This window comes from Vidua chalybeata, chromosome 11 (genome assembly GCF_026979565.1).
Source record: "Vidua chalybeata isolate OUT-0048 chromosome 11, bVidCha1 merged haplotype, whole genome shotgun sequence".
In the NCBI taxonomy this organism is placed as follows: Eukaryota; Metazoa; Chordata; class Aves; order Passeriformes; family Viduidae; genus Vidua; species Vidua chalybeata.
Window position 1 is genome coordinate 7,511,658 of NC_071540.1, and position 9,187 is coordinate 7,520,844.

The 9,187-nt window shown below is 43.0% G+C and overlaps 1 long non-coding RNA gene across 1 annotated transcript; it reads right to left on the reverse strand.

Moving 5' to 3' along the window:
* Positions 1-990: 990 nt before the first annotated feature.
* LOC128793675 (uncharacterized) lies at positions 991-2,121 on the reverse strand. Its single transcript, XR_008432856.1, has 2 exons — positions 1,536-2,121; positions 991-1,103 (listed from the first exon to the last, which is right to left on the reverse strand). It is a non-coding gene; the product is annotated as an uncharacterized LOC128793675 (long non-coding RNA).
* Positions 2,122-9,187: the final 7,066 nt, after the last annotated feature.

Sequence of the window (9,187 nt, forward strand, 5' to 3'; positions counted from 1 at the left end):
AATCCAACCCCACAGTCTTTGTCAGTAGGAGCTAAATGAAAATACATAGCATGGAGTTTTCAAACAATGCCAATCTGCTGAAATGACAGCACAATGATCTGCAATGTTGACAAAGATAACAAGAAATCACCCAAGACTGACTTTGAACAAGCACACTTTCCTTAGAATGCTCCCTCAAAATCCAGGAAACATTGGTGATGGGTGAAAACTGGGAGTCAGCTTAATAAAAGCAGTAACTTCCCACAACCAAAGTTCACCACTTTTGGCTTACTCCGAATTCTTACCACTTTTCAGCTTCTACTTGAAGAAACTCTTGCCTAGAGATCATTGCACCTGACTCCCAGCTGCACAATATATGGGTAAAGGCTGCTGAGTTAGGAAATTAGCTATGGCCATCCTCCAACTCTCAGCTCAAGAACTGGGGATAGCTCAAAACAATCAGCACAAAGAAAACATAAACCATTAGTTATTCAAAGAACCATGAGACTACACACTGCAGGATTTGTGCAAATACCAAAGAACAAAATTTATCTGAGGAATTTCCTTGTACAGATCTGGCATTATATATTACCCTGACTGCATTTGGTGAATAAATAAGTAGATTTAAACATTTGCAGAAGAGAGTGGAATGGGTCAGACACACTGGGAGGCTGCAGGAACTATTTATTGATAATCAACATACACACCTCAGGACTGGAGGCACTGGAGGAGCTTTGAAGCCCATAGCACATTTCTCCTTACCAACAGGCAAACAGTGCAAGGACAACAGGAAACACAGGGAATTACTTGCCTTGGCAAGCACAAGAGTTTATTCAGAAGTGCTAAACAGTTTTGAGGAAAGGCCAAGAGTTAACATATTCTTGCAAAATGTTTTGCAGAGTGAAACAGCTGTGATGCAAAAATTAATCTGATCAATGTTTTCAGAAGCTCAGCTGAAGCATTTCTTTCATTGAAGCCTTAAGAGAAAAAAGTCAGTAAGAACAGACAAGGTACAACACATGGACTAGTTTCATGTTTTTAAATTTGTTAGGCTAAAATATTTCATTTGCCAGGAAATCTAAGAGCTCTGAGAATCCAAGGAAGACAAAGGTAGTGCCAGAACACTGAAAAAAAAAAAAAAAGGGAAATAAGGAACTGATCTTCCAAAAGGGGAGTTGGGGAAATCATTAAGCAGCTTAATTTGAGCTCTATAAAAACTCCAAACCCAAAACAGAACAAAAAAAGCATAGGCACCAGTGGTGAGACAAACAAAACTCCCCACCACAATCAATAAGCTCCTGAAGATAAAATACAATTATATAGCAGGCAGCATTGATTTTTTCTTTTTCCAAAACAAACCAAGTTAAATTTAATTTTCCTCTGTAACAGTGTACAAGAGCACCTCAATATCAGGTTTTCTGTAACTCATCTGGAAGAGGTTTTTTAACAGTATTTCATGTGACAGTCCAAAGCAAGCTTGGAAATGAGATGAAGATGAAACTACTGCATGATAAGAGACAAAATTGTTCACTCAGAGAACAGTTATTAATTATTACCTGTCCAGAACACACCAGGAAGGTTTCCCTGTGCTCACTACTAATGTATTTCTTTAGCCCAGGATGAAACTTCCTCACTATGAAAGTCAAAAGTGCCAATTTTATCACGTTGAACTGTTTCGAAACCTGAAAGAAAAATAGATTCTTATTTTGAAGAAATGCCAACCAGAATGAAAAGGGGGCACTTCACTGCTTTCACACCCTAATGATGACTTGATTAACCCAGCAATTCACAGAAGGGAGCCAAGCAGCCTCATGGGCCATGTGCAGCAACACTGTGACTTATGGCTTTACACTCTTAAACTGGCCTCTCCAGCACCATCTGATAAATCAACACACAAGTCATTAAGTGGTTCATTATCCCAGCAATATGATTCATTCTGTCTGCCAGGAAGAAAGAAGAAATGATGGGCATGTTCTACTTGCAACCATGACTGCCCATCAATATAACAGATTAAGTGTACGAGGGAGTTTTGTTTGGTGGAAAGGTCAATGGGATGCTTCATGTGCCAATTTTTCTTCTGCAAGGCTTGACCTCTTAGCAGGGGAAAAATGTGTGGACAAAGGGGAAGAGAATGTGGTTATCCTGCTGTGTAGACAGCTTTTTAAAATAAAATAATAATTTACTTCAAAAATAAGAACCATGACAGAAGAGAATGGAAACAGGGCTTGCACCTGGTCACCATGAAGTCTGCCACCATCAGTAGCCTATGCTTATAAAAATATCATTTTTACTATGCATTCATATTTCAGATTGTCCATGACAGCCAGTAGGTCTGAATAAGAATTACTAGATATATAATAAATAAATCTCTGTCATCATATTACGCGGAAGATCATGCAACTTCCCTCTAAAGATAAAAGAGTTTGAGGAAAAAGCCTCTGGCCTAACCTAAGAAAACACAGAAAAATGTGTATGATCATTACTTCACAGAAACAATGAATAGAAGCAAGAGTGTATTCTTACCTCAGTTACTCATCATATATCAGCATCCACTACAAAATTTCAGAACAAGCTGATTTATAAAAAGATTGTGTCTTTATCTTAATCACAGTAACTCAAAGCTTTGTCTTCAGAATTGAAGGATTGTTATATTCTTTCCCAAGATTTTAATTGCAACAAGAGTTTGCCTTTTTAAGAGTGGTCAGGTTTTTTTTTTTCTTCTGTCAGAAAAACACCCAAAAAACAACAGCAGAAGCACTTGTAGTATGATACTTAGAGATGGGAAAGATTAGGTTTTCCTAAAGATATCAGGGAATTGTGTAAAACCAGAGTAAGAGCCAGGATTTGGACTAATTTTGTATCCAGAGTAAGCCCAAGAGTTTTTACCACAACCTTTGGTTGGAGCTTTCCATACAAAATTAGATACAGCAAGATTCAAAGGATATTTATGCATATTACTACATGAGAGTGATGGTATTTACATAAATTATTTTATATAGCTACACTAGGCAGATCTGTTCCTCAAAGGAAAAACCTTTCCAAATTTCCAGACTATGAGTAGTCCTTAAAAAACATCACATTTCAGTGTCCTTGTAACTATGGGCCAGAGAGATGAAGACTTCAGGCACAAATTTTAATGATATCAGTGCACTTGTGTAAAAATCCAATTTTCTGAAAGTTGAAAGGCCAGGTATTTTTCACCAATGCCAGCTGCACTATAAGTACAGACCTGTTACAATTATTTCTGGATATCAGCTATTATGCACCTCTCAAGAGGTGGAATATAAACTGCCAGAGCAGCAGGATGGTTCTGCTTGAACAAATCATGGGGATTGCATGGCCTGGCTTTGAGACTTAACAAGGACTGCAGCTCTTACTGCAGAAAGTCTTAACAAATACCTGCTCCTCAGCTGGCAGAGCACACAAACACTACAGGTTTAGGAGGCAGTAGAAAGATTTTTTGCTGTTTTTAAATTACTGATCAGAAATAAGCATTGCACAAAAGAATTAAGTCTCAAAATCATGCATTATTTTGAATGGCTGAAAAGATTCTCTATAGAAAGTAGTAATTTGGGAATTGGAAGAAAATAATTTTTTTCTGCTTAAATTTGGAGGTAAAAAATCTAAACAAAAAGAAAAATACCATATTCCTAAAGCAACTTAGACCTTGCTGCTTCTGCAGAATACATGAAGTGAAGAGGTGGAAGAAATGAAAAAGAAAAAAAGAAAATGCAATCTGTGGGCCTAAACAGTTTCCTTTTAATCTGGAGATATCCCCATAATTTGCTACCAGTAACAGAAGGTAACAATTCCTGCCTTTCTCTTTGGGGAAGTGGGGGCAGAGTTCCAGCGTTTCAGGGCAAGCAAAACACCTTCACATCTGCTTGCCTGAAAAGTCCTGGAGTGCTGCTAGAACCCTGATCATTTTAGAAAAACGTGAACAGTCTTCAGGTGATGGTCTCAGCTGGCATACAAATTCCTGAGAATCAACAGGTTTTTGTGATTAAAAAAAAAAAAAAAAAAAACAACAACAACAACAAAAAACCACCGTGTGTAGCGTTCCTCTAGATATGATTTAATCACAAATGACCGTGGTTTAAAGATTAACTTCCCTGCACCAAATGGCAGAACTATCACCCCTCCCAGGCAGAATTCCCTTGTTCTTAGGGCAAGAGAGGAAGAGCTTTAACAAAGTTCAGGCTTCCAGGGACAAGGCCCCACCCCAGCGAGCTGACCTGACAAAGTTACTTCATCTCTCTGGCTGCTCTAATGCTGGAAATCACCAAATGCCCCAGAGCCAGGCTGCAACAGGTGCTCAGCAGCCTGTCTGCAATCACTGAATAAAAATAAAAACTAGTAAAGAGTTTCCCAAGAATTTCACCACTTGGATTCTTCACGCTGACGTAAAAGCATTTTTTTAATCTCTTGTCAAAGACTAAACTATTTTATTCTTTGGATTTAATGGCAACCATATTCTGCACTTTGGATTTTTGGGGGAAAAAAAAGCCTATCCTGTGAGGTTTTAATTTGAAATGTTAGTACATTCTACACAGTCCAACATTTCCACAAAAGTGTTGATTTCAACTTCATTCCATATCAGTAAGGGTTCCTAGGAATTAAATGGAAATGACAGCAACAGAATTGGTTTTGGATAATGTATTTGGAACCAGATTATATAAATTAGTGTTATGTCTAATTAATTGATGATCACAGAGAGATCTGCCTTTCTAGATGCACCTTATGGTACATCTTTGCAAATCTCTTTTCCTACAACTCAGAAAAATTTATGTCAAAAAGCAGTGAAATGTGACATATTCCCCCAGAGCAGAGACATTAACTTTTTCTGAAACTAGTCTGCATGAAATAAAAAAAAAATAGCATAGAATTAACATTTTTGAAGACTCCTAATCTGCAAAATTATTTTATTGAAATTGACAGCAGTGAGGTTTATCTCTTCACATAGGTCTAGGAAAGGATAACCTCAGAGGGACCAATGGTCCAGCCACAACAACTAGTAGTAGTAAGAAAAAGGAATATGAGCAGTAAATCTTTTAGAAGATATTTTTCCCTCTGTCCTCCCTGACAGGGCTTTAATGAGACTCAGGAAGGGGAAGGTGAGGGTGTAGGGGAAGGAAAAAAAAAAATCTTCAGAAAAGATCACATATCAGGAAAAAGCAGGACTGATGAAAGGCACTAATAGCTCAAGTTCAAGATCTCCTGATTTTTTTACTACAATCTAGGAAATTCTTTACATTTTGCTATTTATGTGTTTTCTTTGTCAAAATGCAAACATTTAATGAAAATAATGGAAAATAAACATATTTTTCAAAATAATAGAGTATTTAAATGAGATTAAAAACATTTCTGACATTTCAGAATTTGACATCCAACGTTTAGCTATAGTGGCTATCAATTTTCATTCTGACACATACTGAATTTCACTAGTTAGGTGTTTTCTCCCCACAGAGGTGCCTTTTCTGAGTAGGATATATAGTCCTGCATTCATTAACTATTGGCAAGTATCAAAGGTGCTGTGTATAATTTCACAGAACACCTTTCAGAAGTTTTGAGATGGAAATTGTTCCAGTATTGAATTCTAGAAGTCTGGGGTCTTTTAACCCAGGGAAGGGAAGGGGAAAGGGAAAGGGAAAATTTATGTTGTCTATTGTATCACTTCTTTTAATGGTGTTTCAACGTGAAAACTATTGTTTTCCAAACTGGACAGTAAATGGAAACATCTCATAGCATGACCGAAGAGAGGCAATATCCAAGTGCCGCCCCTCTCCACACCAAACACTGCGGCGTTACTAGAGCCCGTTCCCAGCTGTGGATCCAGCGCTGCGCGGGGGCAGCTCCGCTCCAGCCCCGCAGATCCTGTGCTGGGGGCGGGCAGGGCTGGCACATCCCGCTGGCAGCAGAGCGCTGGGACACACCGTGCCGGGAGCGGCACATCCCCCTGGCAGCAGGGCCAGCAGAGCGCTGGGACACACCGTGCTGGGAGCGGCACATCCCCCTGGCAGCAGGGCCAGCAGAGCGCTGGGACACACCGTGCTGGGAGCGGCACATCCCCCTGGCAGCAGGGCCAGCAGAGCGCTGGGACACACCGTGCTGGGAGCGGGACATCCCCCTGGCAGCAGAGCGCTGGGACACACCGTGCTGGGAGCGGCACATCCCCCTGGCAGCAGAGCGCTGGGACACACCTGTGCAGAGCCCTGAGCGTGAGCCGGTGCCCTCCTGTGCTCCGGCTGAGGAGCAGCGGGGACCCGCGCCCCGCAGCGCTGGTTGCTCCGGCAGGCGCGGGCAGAGAGACAGCCTGCAGGTCAGCGACACACTCTGCAGGTCAGCGACACACCCTGCAGGTCACAGTGATACACCCTGCAGGTCACAGTGACACACCCTGCAGGTCAGTGACACACCCTGCAGGTCACAGTGACACCCTGCAGGTCAGTGACACCCTGCAGGTCAGTGACACCCTGCAGGTCACAGTGACACACCCTGCAGGTCAGTGACACCCTGCAGGTCACAGTGACACACCCTGCAGGTCAGTGACACACCCTGCAGGTCACAGTGACACCCTGCAGGTCAGTGACACCCTGCAGGTCACAGTGACACACCCTGCAGGTCAGTGACACCCTGCAGGTCACAGTGACACCCTGCAGGTCAGCGACACACCCTGCAGGTCAGTGACACACCCTGCAGGTCACAGTGACACCCTGCAGGTCACAGTGACACACCCTGCAGGTCAGTGACACCCTGCAGGTCACAGTGACACCCTGCAGGTCAGTGACACACCCTGCAGGTCAGTGACACACCCTGCAGGTCACAGTGACACCCTGCAGGTCACAGTGACACACCCTGCAGGTCAGTGACACCCTGCAGGTCACAGTGATACACCCTGCAGGTCACAGTGACACACCCTGCAGGTCACAGTGACACACCCTGCAGGTCAGTGACACCCTGCAGGTCAGTGACACCCTGCAGGTCACAGTGACACACCCTGCAGGTCACAGTGACACACCCTGCAGGTCAGTGACACACCCTGCAGGTCACAGTGACACACCCTGCAGGTCAGTGACACCCTGCAGGTCACAGTGACACACCCTGCAGGTCACTGACACCCTGCAGGTCAGTCACACCCTGCAGGTCACAGTGACACCCTGCAGGTCAGTGACACCCTGCAGGTCACAGTGACACCCTGCAGGTCACAGTGACACCCCCTGCAGGTCAGTGACACCCTGCAGGTCAGTGACACACCCTGCAGGTCACAGTGACACACCCTGCAGGTCAGTGACACCCTGCAGGTCAGTGACACCCTGCAGGTCACAGTGACACCCTGCAGGTCAGTGACACCCTGCAGGTCACAGTGACACCCTGCAGGTCACAGTGACACCCTGCAGGTCAGTGACACCCTGCAGGTCAGTGACACACCCTGCAGGTCACAGTGACACACCCTGCAGGTCAGTGACACACCCTGCAGGTCAGTGACACCCTGCAGGTCACAGTGACATCCTGCAGGTCAGCACCCGAATCGGAGCGAGCCCAGAGAGCTCTCCAGAGAGAAACCGCTTAAAGCCACTCGTGCTTCACGGTGTTTTTTCCGTCCTTACAGCGGGGTTCGTGGGCAGCTGAAGGGAACTTTTATACCAGAGTGCCTTCTAGTGGTTATGGATCCCAAACCTCAGCTCCAAACAGAAATCTAACACCGGCCAAATTATTATTCACTAAACCAATCACAAAAATATGTTCATAGATGTCTTATGGGAAATACTTGTTGCGTGTCAGACCCACAGTTCTCCGCGGTTAAGCCGTTTATAAAAATAGAAACATAATTTAGTCATAAAAGGGTGTTATTTCCCAAACACATAAGCAAGAAAATAAGAGATACTAAAATACAGTGTTCATCTTTAGGAAAATACTCAACCTAAATTGCAGGTTTATGCTAGCTAGGAAAATTTGCAATATTGTGAGTTCATTTCATTGAATAACTCTAAGAGTTATTATTTATTAGAATGATTATAACTGTACCAGCTACACATTTATGTAATATTGAGCTATAAAATACATAGAAGTTTAGACTTAGATACTGAAAAAAATTCACAGTCTCAACTAAAAGTTCCCTAATATATAAAATAGTCTGAAATGGTGAAAAACAAATGGTCAGTCTGCTCAGGAATTATTAGGTTTTTCTCAGTCTATCAACCTGATATATAAAGTGTTCTGCAGAAACTTTGCATTTCTATATTTGCACTGCAGGTGTAGCTCCCTGGCTGCTGTGTTTAATGTACTTTCACTAATGGCAGCAGGCTCTGGAACAGCTCTCTAGTTTAAAGTGTTATATGGAGAAGTGGAAACTGCTGGTGAGGGGGATTTGTGCATCTTCAGTTAACCTCTGAGCTGTGTCCACACCACATTGGAGTCACTTCAAGTATGTTTTCCTTTTCTGGAAACATCCCAAACCAGTGTCCAAAAGCCATGGGAAAGATTACCATTTCCAAGGAACACCAAAACATGCTGCTTATGCACCAAACTGCTGCTGCATTTATTTGAATGTCTCAAAGGCACCTCAGAAGAGAAGCTTAATGGTTACAGAAAATGTAGGGGGAAAGCTTCATTCTACCTTAGGGCTCACTAGTAAAAGTAGTCAAAGCTGATTACAAAATTCTATAGACAAGAAATAAACAATCCTTTGTTTCCAGCTCCCTTCTGTGACTGCCAACCACATTATCTCACACACATCCTTCTTAATTACCTTATTTAAACCCAAAAGTAAATGCTGCTGCTCCCATAATCCCCAACACAGACCTCTCAATTAGGACAGCTTTATACCAGAGGATCTATTTCTTTCTCATGATGCTGTGTTTAATTTATTTACATTTGTTGAGAAACACAGCAAAAACCTCTGGTAATTCAGGGAATTGTTCATGCAGATAAAATCTGCTAACTCCAAACACCAGCTGAAGTACCAGTGCCACTGGAGTGCCCTCAGGTGACCTCTGAGACAATCATTTCATAGGAAAAAAGGTATATAAAAATAGAAATAGAAAATGAGGCAGCTTTTCTTTTTGCCAGGGTGTGACCACCACCAGCCCCCCTCAGCACCTGAGGGGAGGAGCCCTGGAGTGAGGAGCTCCTGCCCTGGCTGGGGTGGCTCAGGGCTGTCCCCAGGGTTGGGATGCAGGAGCTGGGTGGGGCTGGGGTGGCTCAGGGC